The sequence below is a fragment of the Phacochoerus africanus genome, chromosome 6, assembly GCF_016906955.1.
Source record: "Phacochoerus africanus isolate WHEZ1 chromosome 6, ROS_Pafr_v1, whole genome shotgun sequence".
Lineage (NCBI taxonomy): Eukaryota > Metazoa > Chordata > Mammalia > Artiodactyla > Suidae > Phacochoerus > Phacochoerus africanus.
This window is the reverse complement of record NC_062549.1, coordinates 24,852,173-24,873,716: the sequence shown is the minus strand read 5'-3', so window position 1 is coordinate 24,873,716 and position 21,544 is coordinate 24,852,173. Positions and strand designations below refer to the sequence as shown.

General features: G+C 34.4%; 1 protein-coding gene across 2 annotated transcripts in view; it reads right to left on the bottom strand.

The window, feature by feature from the left end:
- CSMD3 (CUB and Sushi multiple domains 3) overlaps window positions 1–21,544 on the bottom strand; it is a 1,203,192-nt gene that overhangs the window by 931,337 nt on the left and 250,311 nt on the right. The gene's annotated exons all lie outside the window — the stretch shown is intronic.

The following is a 21,544-nucleotide window of genomic DNA, read 5'->3' as shown; positions in this document are numbered from 1 at the left end:
AACATGTTAGATTTATAAAATTATATGTAGATACATATTTTTTCCTTTCAAGAAGATTTACAAAAGAAAAGGAAATGTCTATTTTAATTACATAAACAGAGAAGTATAAAAAAGGAACCACATTTTACCAAATAGGTTTCAATAGTGATTCTTCCTGCTATAAAAAATTAGATATTTTATATTATTTAAGTATTGCAGCAATTTTTAAAACTAGGTTATTACTCACATTTTACAGATAACTAAAACAGATCAATACCATGTATGCGGCTTCTTCAAAGTTATATTCAGCTAATATAGTAATATGCAAGTCAAGTTTCATTAATAGGCTCTCCATTACTCTGATGTTTCTATTCAACCCTAAACCATGAATATTCATCTGAAAAAAATACATATTTTCGATGGAAACCCTTTTACAGCTAAATAAGAAAAATACAGTGCAGTAAAAAATGGACATAAGATTGGGCTAGAATTTAAGCTCTAACATGTTTTTAACCTTGAGAATATAGGGAGAATTATAAAAATAAGTACATACAGTTGTGAAGTTTTAATTAGATCAATATGCAAAATACCTGGAAAGTGCCTGATATATCAGAGTATTTCATCTATTGCTTTGTTATGTTACTAGTCGATGCTTAAGAGTATACAAGTAGCCTGGGTTCTGGCATTGCTGTGGTTGTGGTGTAGGTGGGCGGCTACAGCTCCAATTTGACCGCTAGCCTGGGAACCTCCATGTGTCACAAGTGCAGCCCTAAAAAAAAGAAAAAAAAAAAAAAGGATACGAGTATATAAATACGAGACTTTTAAAAATAATATTCATTTCAGAGAAAAATACATTTCCACTTTAAGTGAAAAAATAGAAAATATATTGAAATAGTACAAAATATACTTAATAAAGTTAGGAAGACATTTTTTCTTATATTATTTTCTTAAGTTTTTATTATATTACATTTATATCATATTACTTTTACTTATATAATGTTTATATTACAAATAATAATCAATAGAAATATGAACAGTAAGAAATGAATGGACTAAAAGGTATTCCAGTTTGGGTAAAGTTATGATTTAGTTAACAATATTATACAAATGTTAATTTCCTAGTTTTGATAGCTCTGCTACATTTTTATAAACAGTGTTAAGGGAAGCTGGATAAAAGTATGTATATTGGTACTCTGTATTATTTTCACGATTCACATGAAAGTCTCAAATTATTGCAAAATAAAAAGCTAAAAAAGACACTGCAATGCAAAAAATAAAGCATGTTTTCATTTTACCTTGATATTCATCCCATTTGCGTAAGTAGTAAATTCCAGTCAATATCATTTTACATTAAATCAAATAATTATAAACCACTATAATAGCAAAAATATCAAGGACAATATTAAGTAAAAATACCAAAACAAAAAAATGCTTTATATAGATACAAGTTACAAAAGCAACAATCATTTATTGATAATTACTTCAGTATACAAAGTTGAAATTTTATATTTTTACCCATAATATAGTAGTGTTTTTCAAGTGCACATTTTTTCTGTTTAATTTTTCAACACCAGTGATGAATTTCAAATGAGGTTAATCAATGAAAAATGCACTGAAGACTCATAAAATTGCACTATATACATTAGAAATAAAGTATATACTTTTAGCTTAAAACAAGTATTTTAGATTGTCAAATCTAGAAAAGTAAAGAACTTAAATATTAATCAAATATAATAAATAACAAGCAGTTTCCTTAAGTTTTCTCAGCACTTAAAAGATACACTGGGAAACTAATGTCTGTAAAATATTTTAAATATCATTAACCACGGTTAATTATTTCTAATATTTCACATTACTATTTCTCAAAGCCATAATCTATAGGTTCATTTTTTAGTAAAATTTAAAGCATATTTACTGTCTCTAAATTTTGAGCAATTCTTTTCTTTTGAAATGAACAATTTATTTTAAAATAGTTACCTGTTTAGAAAATTCATTTAACAGATGAGATATTGTTGCAAGAGAGGTGAGGTTAATTGCTGATCAAATGAATAAGAATTCAATGCCTTGAATGCAGTAATAAAAAAGGAAATACTTTTAATGAAACTACCACCTGTGGCCTTAGAAGCAATCCACTCCTTTCCCTCTCACCTCCTAAGAAATAATTAGGGTCAGGACTTCAATTATCATCAAGTTATATATCTAGAGAAAAAAGCAGTTTACAAATTAGTTCACAAGAAGCAGTCAGGTGTAGGAATGAAAGGAAAGAAAGAAGAAAGCTCTCGAGTTGTTATACTCAAATTTAACTTTTATTTAAATGAACAAATAAGTATTACCCACAAAAAAGTACCTAAAGCAAAAATGGAAAACATATGAAGTGAATCAGTGAATGAATAATAACACTGGTTGGAATTTTAATGGACTACCTAATCTATCCCCTGCCTTGTGGCTGTATTACTTCTAAATCAGAAGACATAAGAATTTAGGCTGTTTTGAAATGAAACTCAAAGAAGATAATTCCAAAATATATCTGCTTCTCATCTTCAGGAAATTCCTGCTTTTGTTTGCCCTTGTTCTTTGACCTTCATAAACAACAACTACTCATCATTCTCTGTACACTGAGTAACCCTTGAAGACAGTTATTAAGATGTTTCCCATTCAGGTTTAATGGGTCCCAATTCTATAGCCATTGCTCATCAATTCTATTTTTTGTACTCTCCCAACCCTTTTAATTTGGGACTTCTAAAATGTCTATGTCCATTTTAAGACACAGAGCCAAGAAAGATGTTATTAACTTGAAGAATTATATAATCTACTGAAATCAAGCAGGGCCTATGAGGCTCCTGGGCCCAAAAACCTTTCTGGGTCCTCCATTTCTTCGTTTTAGGAAATGGGCCTCATTCAGCCTCCAAGGCATTTCCTCTGCTCCAAGGGACAGGTTCAGACAGTTGCTGATCAATCGGGGAAAAGAGGGAATGCAAAGACAAGGGAGCAGGAGTCAAACAACAACAGTATAGCCTTGGAGCAGAATCCTAGTTCCCCCTATCATACATGTAATGATATAGGCATTTTTACACCTAAGAGCAAAGATCATATTCCATTTGCTTTTTCTGGAAATGAATCCTTTAAAACTGAACAGCTTGGAGTTCTTTCCTCATGCTTCCCCCTCACTTACTGCACCCTAAACACAGTCACCTATAAACTAAAGATTAGGCACCCTGAACACAAATGCCTGTGGGTTAAAGATTATAAAAACATGATGTTTTTCAGGGACCTTCCTAGTTTGTTCTAATGTCTGATCAATATGCCCTTTTCTTAAGTACTGTCATTCTAGGAAAAGTCAAGTTGCGATAAACTAGAAAACCACCACCAGGATTATGCTGAAATCTGACACCAGCTTCCACGATTAAGATTTCCCAAAAGAAAGAAGAATGCCATGTTTGCCGCAACCTTGATTCTTATCTGAATCCCTTTTTTTCTCCTTTGGACTATGAAACCCCCTGCAATTCTTCCCCAGAGGAGGGCACAGTCTTTAAGGCAGTAGCCTGCTGTGGCCTCCTTTGCCTTGCAAGACAACAAAAGCTATTTTTTTCCCCTTCCCCCCAAACTATGGCTGTGAGTTTCTTTTTAGGGCCAAACCTGTGGCATGTGGAAGTTCCCAGGCTAGGGGTCAAATCAGCAGCCGGTCTATGCTACAGCCACAGTTTATGGCAACGTCAGATCCTTAACCCACTGAATGAGGCCAGAAATGGTTCCCACATTCTCATGGACACTGTCAGGTTCTTAAATCAGCTGACCACAACGGGAAGTCTGTCTCTGAGTTTTTATTTGACACTGATGGACAGAGTTTCAGCAGCACTACCATTAAAAAAAAAAAAAAAAACCTACATTCTGATTAAACATTCACTGCTTAGTCTTGATGTTTTAAAAATACTGCTGCATATTTGAACTTTTAAATTAAATTACTTTTTCATTGCTATAAGAGTTTTAGAACTCAGACTAATTTTTAAGCATTGTTTCTATCAGCTATTAAGAATTTGAATTTAAGGAGAAAATGAAGATATTCATGGTAGGTCATCCTCAGTAATACAGATTATAATTTAAGCATTAATATACATGGTATTTACAATAAATAGTGAATTTGTTTATTATGAAATCATTCTTGAGGAAAATAGAGATTGAAGCATAAAATGAAGAATTTTCATGTAATTCATCAAATGTATATGCAAGATAACCACATTGTGCTTGTCACTTCATTATTCAACATTTCTGAATAAGATGATTATATCTAAAAGTAGAATTGCTAAAGAGACTCCAGCTCTTTTTTCACCAACTGATGACAGTAGCATATTAAGTGATTTAAATAAAACTACAGACCCTGATAAATTCTCATTTGATATTCCATAATGTAAAGATTAAAATGGGACTTGAGTGTGTTGTGGGGGACTACTATAAAGTTACTTTCAGTATACTGCTGATTAAGCACTGATCAAATTTTCAAAGCAAAGATTTGTGGGGGACTACTATAAAGTTACTTTCAGTATACTGCTGATTAAGCACTGATCAAATTTTCAAAGCAAAGATTAATAAATAAAAGAAACTCCCTATGTCCTGCAGCTTTATTTGAATTTACTCTCGGAATTACACCATGAGAATATCTTTGCAAGATGGGCAGTTTAGTGAATCGAGAGATAATTGGAAAATACATGTGAAGACTTTATACTCAAAATATGTCCCTGAAAAAGTCAGAGGCCCTTTACATAATTTTACTACTCTATCCACAACAAATGATTAAGTGAAACTAAAATTCACTATTTTTTGTAGAAAGTTGTGCACTTTTATCTTCTCAGAGATACTGAAAGTATCAGCAAATGATATGAAGGCATCTTGGTAACACAAAGTATTCTAAAGTGTAAAGGATTGCTCATACAGCAAAAAGTACTTGGGAGAGATCCAGGGTAAACAAAAATCCTATTCTGTTTTAGAGATTACAGTTTAGTGACATTCACCTACATTAGTTAAAAGGAAATATAACAATAAATTATTTGGTAAATGACATGAGTAACTTACTCATCAACAGCTCTTGAGGGTTACCATTAGCATTATTCTGTGACTAGTTAATACCACATTCCTTGCTTTTTAAAAATTTACAATTTGAGAAAGCTAATAGACTTAATTGTTGAAATCAGGTCTGAGCCATACTTGTTTTAAAGCATTCATTTTCCCAACTTACATCTTGTGAAATACTCAGCACCATATGTAACTTACTCATCAACAGCTCTTGAGGGTTACCATTAGCATTATTCTGTGACTAGTTAACACCACATTCCTTGCTTTTTAAAAATTTACAATTTGAGAAAGCTAATAGACTTAATTGTTGAAATCAGGTCTGAGCCATACTTGTTTTAAAGCATTCATTTTCCCAACTTACATCTTGTGAAATACTCAGCACCATATATGACTTTCCTCACTGTCCAGAAAGTAAAACTGAGACTCAAATGAATAAAGTAACTTTCCCAAGGCCACCCAACTAATAAAGAGTAGACTTGTGGTTCAAACCTATGTATTTCTAACTTATATGTCTTAGGTCATTTCACAATTGCATACTGTCACCCATGAAAGCAGATATTCATTACATAAGTGTTTATTAAGCAGCTAAAATTAGCACTATTTTGAGGACACAGTTTTACAAATGACAGACACTGTGCTACCTTCACAGAGTTCATAACTTGATCTTGACCAAGGAAATAAGAGATTATACGATATTAATTATAATGTAGCAAGAGGGATAAAGGAACATGTAGGCTAAAACGAAGGTTCATAATTGAGAAAATTTAGTCTAGATTAATAGGAGGTCTGGAAAGAATTTCCTAATAAAGTAAGGTTTAAAAATGGAGTTCCTGGGAGTTCCCGTCGTGGCGCAGTGGTTAAGGAATCCGACTAGGAACCATGAGGTTGCGGGTTCAGTCCCTGCCCTTGCTCAGTGGGTTAACGATCCGGCATTGCCGTGAGCTGTGGTGTAGGTTGCAGACACGGCTCGGATCCCGCGTTGCTGTGGCTCTGGCGTAGGCCGGTGGCTATAGCTCCGACTGGACCCCTAGCCTGGGAACCTCCATATGCCGAGGGAGCAGCCCAAGAAATAGCAAAAAGACAAAAAAAAATAAAATAAAATAAAATAAAAATGGAGTTCCTGTTGTGGCTCAGCAGTAATGAACCTGATAGTACCCATGAGGAGAGGGGTTAGATTCCTGGCATCATTCAGTGGGTTAAGGACCTGGTGTTGCTATGAGCTATGTTGTAGGTCACAGACATGGCTCGGATCCCAGGTTTCTGTGGCTGTGGTGTAAGCTGGTGGCTACAGCTCCAATTCGACCCTTAGCCTGGGGAATTCCATATGCCACAGGTGCGGCCCTAAAAAAAAGACAAAAAAATAAATAAAAAATAAAAATAGGATAAAGACTTAAGCTAGAGGGAAAAAAGAATTATCAAGCATATTCAAAACTTTAAAGTAAAAGAATAAAAGTACTATAATAGCTATTAGAATTGAAAATACAGGAGTTCCCGTTGTGGCGCAGTGGTTAACGAATCTGACTAGGAACCATGAGGTTGCGGGTTCCATCCGTGGCCTTGCTCAGTGGGTTAAGGATCCGGCGTTGCCGTGAGCTATGGTGTAGGTTGCAGACGCGGCTCGGATCCCACGTTGCTATGGCTCTGGCGTAGGCTTGGCAGCTACAGCTCCGATTAGACCCCTAGCCTGGGAACCTCCATATGCTGCAGGAGCGGAGCGGCTCAAGAAAAGGCAAAAGGACAAAAAAAAAAAAGATAGAGTGAAGACAGGTTTTACAGATATGGTAGGGTAGAAACTAAATTAGAAAAAAAAATATTCTAAAAGGGTTGACCAAAATAAGTCCATATAGTGAATATATATATCCCATGCATATTATAGGTCATGAAGAGAATGGAGATGTATTCTGCCTTTTTTTTTTTTTTTTGCTTTTGCTTTTTTAGGGCTGCACATGTGGCACATGGAGGTTCCCAGGGTAGGGGTTGAATTGGAGCTACACCTGCCAGCTTATGCCACCGTCACAGCAACACAGGATCCAGGCCATGTCTGCAACCTATACCACAGCGCATGGCAACGTTGGATGCTTAACCCACTGAGGGAGGCCAGGGATCAAACCCGCACCTTCATTGTTCATAGTCGGATTCATTTCTGCTGCACCACGACAGGATCTCCTAAATGTCTTTTTGAGAGAGACACTACACACTCCTCAGAAGGAAAAAAAAAAAACCTGAGAGTAAACAATTGGGATCCATTTTTAAGGGTATATAAAAGAGCAGAGGTTTTCATAGTATGTATGATATGTACCATGTGAGTTTACTAATTTAATACTAATTCAATTTAACATGAAAAACTGCATCAAAGAAGATCAGCAAAATTAATTTTTAAAAAGACAAATAGCCAAAATAATGTATGTATACTATTTGGATATGAGAGTATCAACCTTACAGGATTGCTGATATGATTATATAAAATAACATGTATAAGTCATTCATATGCTGAGCAAACACTACATGGCAGATATTAGTAGCTCAACAAATTTCAACTTTATTATTACAATCAATTTTGCATTTGTGACATCTGAATTAAATGTGACTAAGTTATGATCTACTAAAGATATGGTCATATCTTTTTTTTTCCTTTTTTTTATTACTCAAATGAATTTATCACATCTGTAGTTGTATAATGATCATAACAATCTGATTTCACAGGATATGGTCATATCTTTACTGGGGACAAAATGTCACTTGCCATAACAGTAAAGAAAAAAGGATATTGCAGCCATAAAGCCATCAACCACTGAAACCACCCTCAACTGTTCACCCTGAGGGGATTCATGATGGAGAAAATAAGATACCAGCCCTAGATAGTTAAGGCGCATATCAAAGGAATGATTTCAATTAGCCCAGATTTGCATCTTCCTGTATATAGAAAATCTCTAAATTCATTAACTTGAGATGTCTAGTTTTTCTTTAATTAATAGTGATCTTTTGATGCTGACTACCTGTTTTCTGCTTTGTTTTGTTTTCTTTTTTTCTGTTGGTTTTTTGTTTGTTTGCAAAATTTCCTATATATATATCCTGGCTCCTCCCTTCAGAACAGAACTCTTCAGAACAGCCCTCAGAACTTTCTCCTGAGTTTATCCTCAGTGTATGTTCGCCAAATAAAAAACTTATTCCAACTTTTAGGCTGTGCATTATTTTTTCAGTCTTCATCATTAAATGCTAATTATCAAAATGTAACCTCAACTCCTGGTAGATTTATATAACCAAATTCACAAAGTGTCACTGATTCATTCATTCTTTCATCTATTGATTGATATCACATCAAGGGCCATGCCAGGCACAATGATTACAAAAAAACCTTTGATGTACTGCAGCCTAACAAAATTCCAGTAAGTTAAAGAAAAAAAAGTTTAAAATAAAATCAAATCCTGAAAGAGAGTATATGAGTATACATAAAGGACTACAGGAAAACAGTCATGTTTTCTTTGGAGAAATTTAATAAAACTCTACCAAGTAATTTAGAAAAAGAAGAGTAATTTATATTAATAAACACAGTAAAAGAAACTTGGATCTTAAAAAAAATTCCATTCTGTTAGGAGCACATGGATAATTGTGAAAGGCAAGATATTTAGCAAAATATCAAGAAAAAAACCTGACCTTGAAAATTGGAATGAAAATCAAATGAAAGAATAATGGATACCATGACTACAGAATTGCATAATTATTCAGTCAAATAGAGATGAAGCATGATCCTGCTGAGATCAATTAGCAGTGCTTTAAAACATTGTAAAATTATATCTACTAAGGGAAGTAAAACCAAGTTGTTTGTACTTCTAACAGAAAGTTAATCTCAGGGTTTTATTTCCCAGATGATTAAAAATAACTTAGGAGAGCATTACATCAAGTTGAACCACCTAGTACCTCTCATCTTGAGACTTCAAAGCAGTTAACAAATACATTTTCCAATATTTCTGTGGTAGAAAATGTCCTTTTATTACAGATACTGAAACATCTCATTCACACAGGACATGAATGATGTTTCAGGATTATTTGGAGACTTTGACTAATCATTTTGTGAATATTTTGCATCAGTTGGAATTCCCCATTGTGGCTCAATGGTAATGAACCCAGCTAGTATCCATGAGGAAGCAGGTTTGATCCCTGGCCCCATTCAAATGGATATAGTTTTATTTCGGTTATATATAACTGAATGGAATTTATTTCTTCACACATTTGCCTCCTCACTAGCCTCTAGCATACTGAAATGACCTCTAGTTCTTTTTGTAGCAACAACTTAGTACATTGTGTGGTATGCTGTCAACAAGCAAAAAGGATTGCTCAGGTAAACTAAATTATCTCCTTTAATAGAAAAATATAAAAGATGATCATCAGGAGTTCCCACTGCAGTGCAGTGGGTTAAGGATCTGGCATCGCTGCAGCTATGGCTTAAGTCACAGGTGCAGCTTCAATTCAATGCCTGTCCAGAGAGCTTCCACGTTGCTGTGCAACCGAAGAAGAAAAAGAAAAAAAAAAAAAAAAAGGTGATCATCACACAGACCTTTAAATGTTTTCATGCAAAATAGCAGAATGGAACGGGTATTACAGAAGAGAGCTGTAGGCATATCATGAATTAAAGTTCCATAATAAGCACTGGACCACATTGGAAACATCTTGTATGGGTCAAATTACATGGTTCTGTCACTCAAAACTTTTTTTCTTATAAAAATGCATTAATTTCTATAAGCCAGTTCCTAAACATAAGAATAATTCCTAAGCTTCTGGTCACACCACAGTCCTTTCTGGGGTGCTGGAGATGCAGCAAACATTAGGCCACAGTTGTCATTTTGAAAGTCATCCTAGAGCTTTCATAAGGTTCAGATTTGGCAATCAAAATGATGAATACTCATTAATTTTTTTAATTATTTTAATTTAATGAAAGGGAATTCGAACAAACTACTGGCTGATAAAGGTGAAATGAAAGCAAACCAGAACTGTTTCAGCCAATCTGCCTAAGAGGAAAAGAGATTACTGCATTGATTTGGGTGGGAGGGGAGAAAGAATGCACATAAATTACCATATAATGTTGGGCTTCAAGGCCTGTTTAAGGGGACTGAAATCAAAGCCTCTGGTCCAGACAAGAATCACCAGGCCCTTATCATTGCCCTACCCGTCTCACTGTGATGCCCCTCCCCCACCTTGAGCAACCATCTACTCCTTCCTACCCCCTGCTAGGAAAGATATGTAGCCCACTCCTCACCCAGCTTCTATAATGGCCTTATACACCTATAACCAACCAGCAAGTGTATCATAAGACCCCCTCTTTTCCCAACCAATCAGGAGGTCAGCAGGTGTATCCTGAAAACTCTTCTCTCCTTGGGCTATAAAAAACAGACATGACCATGCACCGGGGGTTGGCTCTCCCTGATTATCAGGAAATTGGCCCACTTGTTAACAGCATCTCTCACCTCAATAAACTTGCTTTGAATCTGAAAAATTCTTTTTCCCAACCCACGTGCACAGAGCACCACAGGAATTTCACTCATCAGAAAGAGAACAGACTACTGTCCAATTTTTTTTTAATTATGATAAATCTACTGGGGGTCTGATTATATTTCCAAGGGAAATTGTTCCCAGAGGAAAGGTTCTTGTCTCATCACAGAAGGAATTCAGAAATGAGAAGGAAATTGAGAAAGTAAAGAAAGGATTTATTTAAGTGAGAAATATACCCCTAGAGGGAAGGAAGGCAGGCAGATGAGCAGCTGCCCTGTGATTCTTCCCAAGCAGGTTATAATGGGCATACAAATGAATGGGTTGCTGGAGATGTGCCTCTTCTCCACCTTTCTCTGTCAACCTCTAGGACATGGATCACCCCGAAATGTGTGGTTTCCTGTTAGTCTGAAGGTTCCTGACTTTCCTTGTCTGTCCATGAACCCCCACTGTTTATAAGATGTGTGGTTTCCTGGCATCTGACTCGTGCCCCCAACCCTTTCTCTGCTCATACTTAGCTATCTGCCTGCTGTAACAAAATTAGCTTGAAACAATGGAAGAATTAGTATAAAACTAAACACATAAAAATTTATTCTGTCTAGGTAACATCATTCTGTTTTGACCCTGAGATGTAGGTAGGGCCCACAAGCAACACAGACAAAAGTTTTGAGAGTCAGATCAAGAGTAAATAATAAGGAAAACCTACTCTACCATATTCACAGATAGCCATTTACTAGATATGTACTTCTGATCTGTGAATAAAAGGCAATTAATCTTCTTTCAATTTCAAATATCTGTCCCCTTTTTTGGGCAAAATAAATTGCACCACCTAAAATGCACTTATGAAGAACAATTTTTGTTTGTTTTGTTTTGTAAACTAACTACAATTATATTAAAAACTTGGGTGGAAAAGTCATAAAATATGAAAAATGTTATGATTGTTTAAACCTAGCTATATCCTGTATAGCTACCAGGATATTAACAAAGCAAAAGAAAAGTATGGAATGGAGGCATATTAGCAATCATCCTTACCGTAAAGTTTCTAAAAATGGAATAATGCTGCATCTGGCAGGGGCAGCATTTGATAGCTTGATTAAGAATAATAAGAAAATATGAACAGACTTTCCTCTCCATATGACAGAATTGGGACAAGTATCTGTATTAAGACTTTTTGGATAAAAGTAACAATTCTTTAAAATGATGTGTTACACTGATTACAGATAATTTACTAGATTATATATCCATCCAATATGAAAGATGTCACTATATTTCAGCAATTAATCAATCAACAAATAATTACTGAATACTGAATTATAAATGATGAAAAGGTATTAAAAAGGTCACCATTTTTGTTCTTTTGGAACTTCTAACTCAATTAGAAACATAAGACATGCACAGTATCATCTTCTGGCAATTAAATAATAGAATTGATTCCATACGCTGAAAGAAAATTGTAATTATTTATACAAAATGAAGAATATTTTTTGAAATGAGACAAGCAGAATTTTATCTGGGAAGGACTCAAAAGAAGTTAAATAAGTCATATGAATAAAGGCCCAGAGACAGAAATGTATAAGATGTTGTCAGGGCAACATACAAAACCAATGGCCTAAGCAGAACACCATACATAGGAGAAAATACTTTAAGAAAGAATGTTAGGGTCACACTTTGGAGGAGCTTTTAAACTAGCTCTCTTTAGATCAATGTTATGCTAATGCTGCCAGAAGGCCCCCAAATGAAATGGCTTAAATAGATATATTTCCTTTATGTGACTCTGACTGGTCTAGGGTAGAATAAAACAAACTATGTCCTCAGGTAATCAGAGACACATGTGTTTTCTATCTTGTTGCACTGTCATTCCCTTGGGCACTGTTTGTACAATGGGTGAAGCTGAACTGCCAAATAGGCTGAATTCTAGGTTACTGGGAGTTGAATCAGAGCATGTTCAGAGAAACTCTTCCTCCCTTCACTTTACTCCTGACACAACCCCTTCCCTTTACTACACCCTTCTCAATATCCCTAGGTTTCTAGGAGATGCATAGCTATTTTTTGTTTTGTTTTTCCATTAAGGCCAACTCTAGTTCTTCATAGATCAGTGACCTGTTAAGAGCAGAAAATAAATGATCAAAATAAATATCCCAGTGTAGAAAAGGGAAGAAATAGTCCACAGTCAATGGTCATGGAAATAAACAGATCCTGTTAGGCAGGAATTATGAAGACCTTCCTACCCTTGAAGACCCTGCTTCTGCTCTTTGGATATTGTCCTTTGTCCTTGGTCCTCTGTTTTCTCCTGGAATTTCCTATTGAATAGCTCTTCCTTGTCCATATTCACTGTGGCAAATTTGAAGTGGGAGTGGGAGAGTAGACTATTTTTGGAATACACAGTTTTTATATCCTACATGTGTTAATGCAGGTTAGGTGCCTGAAAATTGCCTTAAGGACTGAACCGTCAAAGGGTTTTGCAGATGAGTTCTAAAGTGTGTTTGGCTAAAACTCCATCTAAAAACTTATTAGAAACTGGCTTATTGGCTTCCAGTTATTTTCATGTACCAGTGAACACTCTACCCAGCCCCCAACTTGCCTTAACCATCTCTCTCATTCTCTTTTTTTTCTTGAGCCTAGAGAAGAGTCACTTAAAATTACAATTCAAGGATCAGGAAGCCCTAGCAAGAGGCAACAAATATGATCACAGGAAGCTGGAAAATGCTGGAAAGTGCTGTAATAAAACTGCCAACATTGATAATGAAATCAACAGCCAGAACCTGCAAGCCTGTGCCTAAATTTCATGTTTTATTCTCACACAAGCACATATAGTTGGTGGAAACTGACTCACTTCCAGTATAAGAGAGTTTCAGAAATGTGATTTTACTTGTTTCTTTTCTAACATTTTCATATGGAAAAAGAGTAAAAGGAGATTGATAGGTTTATCTGATCATATTGCCTAATGTTTAGGTATCTTTCCTCCATCCTATTTTAGAGTTTATAGATTAATCCTTTCAAACTCCCCCCAGACAATCCTTCCAACTCTGCTTACAGAAGCAAGTCCAACTTTCTACTAGGTCAAGATCCTCCACAACCATACTCCCTTTATATTTCTCCTAAACCTCCCTGTGCTCCTAATCACATGCTTAATTTCAGTCAAATAGTCACTGCCCCCCAATATGTCATATGTTCTCCTGCTTCACAGATTTATTTATATCATTATGAAATACCTCCTTTCTCTATCCAAATATTTCCATCCTTTGAGGGTTAAATAAATTCCTACTTTCTCCATAAAGCTTTTGCAAACACTTTAGTCCATGGCGATCATCTTGGCTCTGGAATCAAAAATTTTATTTTCCTTTATATTCGATGATCACTTATTCAGATGTCTCTGAGACATCTCATTTTGCCACTTTTTATTTTTTTCTTTTTAAATTTTATATTGTTATCTTTTAATGTCTAAACATCTTCCACACAATTGCCTTGTGACCATAATCAAGAGTTTGTTTTTTTTTTTTTTTTTTGGCTGCACCCACAACCTGCGGAAGTTCCTAGGCCAAGGATTCAACCCACACCATGGCAGTAATCAGAGGCATGGCAGTGGCAATCCAGGTTATTAACCCACTAAGCCACCAGAGAACTCCAAAAGAGATATGTTTTTCAGGTGCATCATTAAAACTGCAAATTCTTCAATTCAGACACACTGGGCTTTTTTTTTTTTTTTTTTGGCTGTTCCCATAGCCTGCAGACATTCCTGAGCCAGCCATCTAATCAGTAGTTTTTATGGTTAAATAATTAGCCTAATTCAAAGGAGAACTGGAGAATTGGGAAAATATGAGAAATGTAAGTTATTTCAAATCTGTTTACGAATTCAATTTTCTTGAAAAAAAAATTGATTGAATCCAATATTGACAAAAAATACACAACAATAGTCTTTGCTGGGACAGGACTTGTGGCAAAGTAGAAAACCAGGGCTTTCAGAGTTTCCAGGGTGCCAAGGAGTACAATGAATCCTATTTTACTCTTCTAGAATAATGTTCAACTTTGCCTCCTGATAGGATGAGCTCTGAAAGTGTGGATGAAAACTCAGAACAAGTATGAAGCTTGTTCCAGTTGATATGTAGTCTTACAATTGACCTTATCATTAGAAAAGGAAATACAGCGGGGGAAAAAAATCCTCCACTAATGAAATCAAATAAAGCTGTCTTGGATTCCTATCTCTGCCATTCAATAGTGTATGGCCAATGAGGCTTTCAATACTTCAGTATCTTCTTTGGTACCACAAACATCAGCAAAATTTATTTGGGCTATTTAAACAAATGAATAGGCACTCACTATGATTTTAACTACATTGTGAGTTTCTTGACATCACCACATTTTAACATTAATTTAATGGTCACTTGTTTCATACTGAAAAGATAGCTGTTTGCCTATGAACTCATTTTCCTCAGAAAATATGTATTTATGACACTTCAGTTCATTGAGTATGTCTGATTTCATTCCATTCAAATCACACTGCATTTAACATAAGCAAAGGTTTCCCAACAGTGCATTTACATCGTTATTCAGTTCATTTATCTTCACTGGGATATTAACATTTAAAGTGTATTTTACCTTTTTAAGCACTGACACCTACAAATCATGCTAACTAGTTTTGTTACTGGTTATAGCTCATGGTACAATACAATAGAAATTGCTGCACCAGAGCTATGAAAAACTAATTGAAACCAATTATGACAATTATCTCCCTGTTCAATTGCCTGCACTAGTCTCTTCCTTCTTTCCATACTGTCAGACTATAGACAATTTTCCCTGATGTGACCTACCCAATTGCATTTCAGACTTTATTCAGTGAGCATGCATACATTTGATTTAAATTAATAGGACCTATGCATGGATTGAGTGAGGACTGGAGTTATTAGAGTTGTATTATGAATATAAGTGAGAATTAAATATCATTGGACTTTCTTATTTTAATTAAGTACCCAAACACTCTTAATCAAGCATATAATTAAATTTAAGAGGAAGTGCATTGTGTGCTAATTGCCATTGATTATTAATAATATGCTTATTTATGCATGCAAACTCTATATAACAGAATATATCTCCAGTTTCTGAATGACAGTAACTTATTTCTGCATAATGAAACTATTAATGAAATGAAGTCTTTAAGAAAATATGGAGTCTTTGTGAAAATAGCTCAAATCTCAGAACTCTTCTACCTTAACTCTAAAAATATTAGAGCAAGTCACATAAACTCACACAGCAGAATATCAATAATTCTGCTTCTTTTTCCTGACCATTTTTTAAATACATGTTTAGGGGATATTTGGTTAAAACATGAGGAATCCATGTTCAATAAAAACATAATCTTTATTTTAGCTTTACAAAAATTGTGTTTTTTCTTTTATTTTGCCATTATGTACATTTAGAAATGCCACCCCTCCTTTTTTTTTTCTTTTTTTTTTTTTGGCTGAGCCTGCATGTGGAAGTTCCTGAGTTCCAGGGCCAGGGAGCAAATCCATGCCACAGCAGCAATTCAAGCCACTGCAGTGACAACACCGGATCCTTAACCCACTGCACCACTGGAGAACTCCTAGAAATTGCTTTTAAATGTAGGCTATATTGTTTTTCCATTTATTCATTCTTTAATATTTTCTAATGTTCACTTGCTTATTAAGCACCAACTGCATGCCACATATTGGCAATGGCACTGGGGATATAACCCTAAAGAATACACACTCCCTCTGTCAGTGAGCTTGTGAGCTAAACTTGTGAAGAGGAGACACAGATATAAATAAGACAAAATTTAGGGTATTGTCAGATAATAAATGTTAAGGAGAAATACAAAGCAAGGGAAATAATAAGTATGATGGGGAAATAAAAGTTTATTCTGTTAGCTAGGAACAGTCTCACTGAGATGGTGACATTTGGGTTAAGATCTCACTAAAACAGGCAAAGGAACTAGCCATAAGGATGTCGAGAGGGAATGAATTCCAGGAAAGTGAACTATGAATGCAAAGACCTTGAAGCACAGAATGCCTCAAGGATTCCTAGAACTGTAAGAGTCCATGTTAGTTCCAGTGGACTGACTGAGGAGAAGACTGGGAGAAAATGAGGTCGGAGAATTAAAATAAGGTCAGACAGCATATGATTTTGAAGCCATTGTAAGTATATTTTCAACTAATTCATTTGATATTTACCTCTGTCTCTCTTATATATATATATTTCCTGATTTTTGTTTTTTAAGATATATGAATTATTTCCTCAAAATGGAAAAGAAAGATTTATTCTCTTTCACCACCCAAACTATCCCCTTCCTAACACACTTCCCATAAAATTCTGGTTGAAATATTCCATTTCAAGATGTAGCTATATAAAAGCTATTCTTAGCATTCTTAGCAAAGCCATGCATTATACATAAACTTTTGTTTTCTGCATAAGTTTCTATTTTCTGTCAAATTAATAATTTCTCTTTTTAATTTATTCCATGTTGAATAAAAACTCAATTTCAAACACTTTGCCAGTTTTCTAAATCTCTTCCCAATGCATTCAGATATATCAAGCAATCAACTAATTGAAGAAAAATTTTCAGAATATTCTAGTCTGAACATTTCATATATGCCTTTAAAACTGCAAATAACAGTTCAGAACAAAATTACATATATATAGTTAGCTAGAGGTTTTCATGTTCAGAATTTAGGAGGAATTGAAGCAAGTTTTTCCTCAAGGATCTAGTGAGTATTATGAACACTAAGGTGGAATGTTTCCTTCTGACTTAGCCATCTTTTTAATTGAATTTTACTACGATGAATAGCTTAGTAGGTATAAAATTGCTGACTGAAAACAACGTGATTTAAAGTGTTTTTAACCTATACTTTCTCCAGTGTTTGCCTAAGAACCACTACATGAGTGGTACATATGTTATAAGCCAAGAACCTACAGCAATACATCATTATCACCTAAAGTCCATATTCACATTACAGTTCACTCCTTTGTGCTGTATATTCTACAGGTTTTGACAAATGTATAACGACATATGCCCATCATTACAGTATCATACAGAGTAGTTCACTAACCTCAAAATCCTCTGTTCTTCTCTTATTCTTCACTCCCTGCCAATGTTTTTTTTTTCTGATTTATGAGTATATACTTTGTGTATGTTGTATGTGTATATTTGAATTGTTGTATTCTATAAACAACTGGAACAAAAATAATTTATCTTGTAGTTTCAGAAATGCATGGCATTGTTAAAATTATATTTATTTAATGCTAAAATAAAATATTTTACATATTTTAACATGTACTTTTATGCAAGATTATAATACAATTAATTTTTGAATATGATAAGCAAGGTCCATAAGGCAGTATCCTTGCTATTTCATCATATTAAACACTTTCTCATGTACAGTTCTGAATAAGTTTAAAATTACATTCTATTTTGGTGTAGCATTTTTTCAAAGACACCTGGTAATTGATCCAATGAAGTTTCATATTTTTCTCAAACTATGGAAAATAACAGGCATTCTATTCCACAGTTTTAAGGTAGACTTGTTTTATGTTGTTTTTCAAGACTCAGAAGGTGAGACAAAGTGTACATTCAAGTTAATTTGAATTAAAATGAGACTTGTATACAGGTAGATTCAACATATTTGCTAATTTAAAGACTCCAGATCCTCTAGAATACTGCATATTCATTTCTAAGTATGTTTACTCTTTTATATAAACATAATTACATATTAAAAATATCTCACTGGAAATAGATATCTTGAATTTAGGATTATAAAGGGCCTTTATCCACCTGTAACATACTGTAACTTATGCTTAATAAGTGATATCCACTTTATAGTTCATTTATCATTTTCCATGTGATATGTAAGGGCTGAGTATGAAGTTTTATGGAAACATGAAAGATTAAACACATTAATTATTATTCTCTCCCAAAACCCATCTAAAACATAAAAAGGTTTTTAAAAGACAAAAAAACTTACAGTAATATAGATAATAGAAGAGGATTAAAACCAAACAAAATTTGGGAGCTAGTAATTAGATGACCCAGTGGTAACAGACCAGAAGTCATCAGAAGGTTGAAACTTAAGTCACTAGTGGGAAAAGCTAAGAAACAATCCAGTTAACATGCAGAAGGTCTCACAAATTGGCGGTGCCTAAAACTTTTAAAAGTGATGAAAGTCATGCTTAAAAGAGAAAGATAGTTGAAAATTCAACTAAGAAACCATGAGAGGACCAAAAGCATGCAAGTAGGCAACTTCTACTTCTCTACCCAAATGAATATTGAAAGTTTATTCTCTGGAGGAGGTGGAAGAGTCCTTGAATGGTAAGTCTCAGATTCAACTGGAAAAAGAGGTATAATAGAGAAAGGAAGCAGATAAATGATTCCACACAAAATTTTGACAGCCCTCTCTCTACATACACATAATTCATCTCTTAAATCACAGAAAGCTGTCAGCCAGTAGACTACTCTCCAAGCAAATAATTAAGGACTCTTTTATGCAGAATCTAAGCAGTTCAGTAAAAAATATTTAAAGATATTGACATAATGGGTCTCTCAACAAAACAATCAAGAAAAATACACTGTAGTGAAGTCTACAGGTATCAAGTACCATCAACATACTTAGAGCAGTCATTCAGCTTTTTACTTAACTATCTGTAAACAGCAGCAAACAAAAATAACCTACCTTCTGAAGAAGTTCTCTATAAAATCTAAGGTCTAAAACAAATATAGCTATTGTGAGGAAGCAGGGTATATATGAGAAGAAAAAAATTAATATGAACGTTCTCTGAAAGATATAAAACATCAACATGTTGTTATGGAAAAAGAAAATTTTCGGAACATTCTAGTGACAACCTGAACAAGTTGATGTTCAATTACCAGGAAATTGTCTATATATTCCATTAAACTATGTTCTTAGCTGGATCCTCTCTTTCTTACATTCCATAACCCTCACTTTGTTTTAATGAAGCACCAGTAGTTTTCCTAATAATGTGTGATTTAAGAGATAAATAATGCCTTATATCATGCCTTTAACTCCATGATAGTTTGGATAGGTACTTCTAGCCAGAAAACCAGTTACATTAGGATTAAGAAGGCAAATGACATTGCTTATGTTTTGAAGATGAAGGCCATTCTGAATGTTAGCACATTGCATTTTACCTTATTTTTCCCTATTTGTCTTGCTTAAAAATATGCATATATTATTACAGTTTATAAATGTGTTATCTAACAATGTAGAAATTATTTCATCAATTATTCTGGATATTTGTTGGGTCCTTCCAATATGGAACCTCATGTTCTCTGCTTTAGGAAAACATTTTGGATGGTTTATCTTTTTAAGAATGACCATTATTTGAAGGCCCTACTGGAACTGCTTCTCTAATTACTATTGATACTACTACTACATTATATCTTCTTTCCTATATCTGTCTTTTCCCCTTATTTTCTGGAAGTTTTCTTTAAACTTCTATTGACTTTTAATCACTTCTATTGAGTTTAATTGCTTCTATTGACTTTCTGATTTTTATTTAACTTTTTAATTTCTAAGAGCATTTTGTGTTGTTTTGTTTGCTGTGAACCTAAAACTATTCTAAAAATAAAGTCTATTAAAAGAAAAAAATACAACTGATAATAGTTAACATTGATGGCATAAATATCAATGGGCTTTCACTAATCAACTCTCACTAATGGCTTGCCAACAGGTAGATTTATTGTAAGATAGGTGTTATTAAATTGTAAGTATAGAAATTGCCTCCATCTTCAATTGTCCCTGCTCTCTCTCACTTTCTACTGTTGTAGTCCTATCCTCTTATTTACAGGTCATTGTGCCTGTACGTCATTGACATCAAGAGATCAAGGGCATTAAATGATTATTTTTATATTGCCTTATATACTATGCCTGTAAAAGCAAGTTACTGACATATCGTTTTGTTTTGTTTTTCTTTCTTATTAAGAAACCATCAGTACTGAAAACTATTTCCCATGACACTGGTGGTTCGCCACATCATTACCCATCCCCCCCCCATTCCGAGATTCCTTATTCTTGTGTTTTTCCGTTTTTTGCTTTGGTTTAGTTTGGTTTGGTTTTGCTTTTTAGGGCTGCACCTATGACACATGGAAGTTCTCAGAATAGGGGTCAAATAAGAGCTGCAGCTGCCGGCCTACACCACAGCCACAGCAACACCAGAAGCAAGCCACATTTGTGACCTACATCACAGTTCATGGCAATACCAGATCTTTAAACCACTGAGAAAGGCCAGGGATCAAACCCACATCCTTATGGATACTAGCTGGGTTTGTTTCCACTGAGCCACAAGGGGAACTCCTTATTTTTTTCAAACTTCAGGTAATTGTTAACTTTTGTATTTAAAAAAAAAAAAAACATGAAGTTGTAAAGTATCTGGTACATAAAGTACTGAGAAGACTTTACTCTGAAAAACTTAAGGGTCAAAAAGAAAGAACTTTGGAACTGAGCCTTCAAGTGGAATTTGTGGGTAAGAAAAAGTAAGTATCACAGTGATGCCTCTAGGGTTGTTTTTTTGTTTTTTTTTATTTTTATAGATTGCTATATACATTACAATAAGTCTAATTAAATTTCAAATTCACACACACAATGAATAATTAGCATAAGCATGTCTTAAGTATTACATAGGTGTCCTTTTTTTTTTTTTTTTCTCCCTATATTTAGCAACCAGATTTGAGGTGGGATCTGGTGGGTTGGGGATGGAGGAGGTCATTTAAGGACCCCTGGAGGTAAATTAAAGAGGAAAGCTCACTAAACTATAACAGACTGTATTTCCTACCATCACTATGAGAAAAGACTTAGAGCTAGACTTATTTGATTAAATGTTAAAAAATAATAGTTTTTTAACACAATGGTAAATATATATTTAGCAATAAATCTATATCCAACATAACCCTAATTTTTTTTTTTCTTTTTGCTATTTATCGCCTCACCCACAGCATATAGAAGTCCCCAGGCTAGGGGTCAAATCGGAGCTATAGCTGCTGGCCTACACC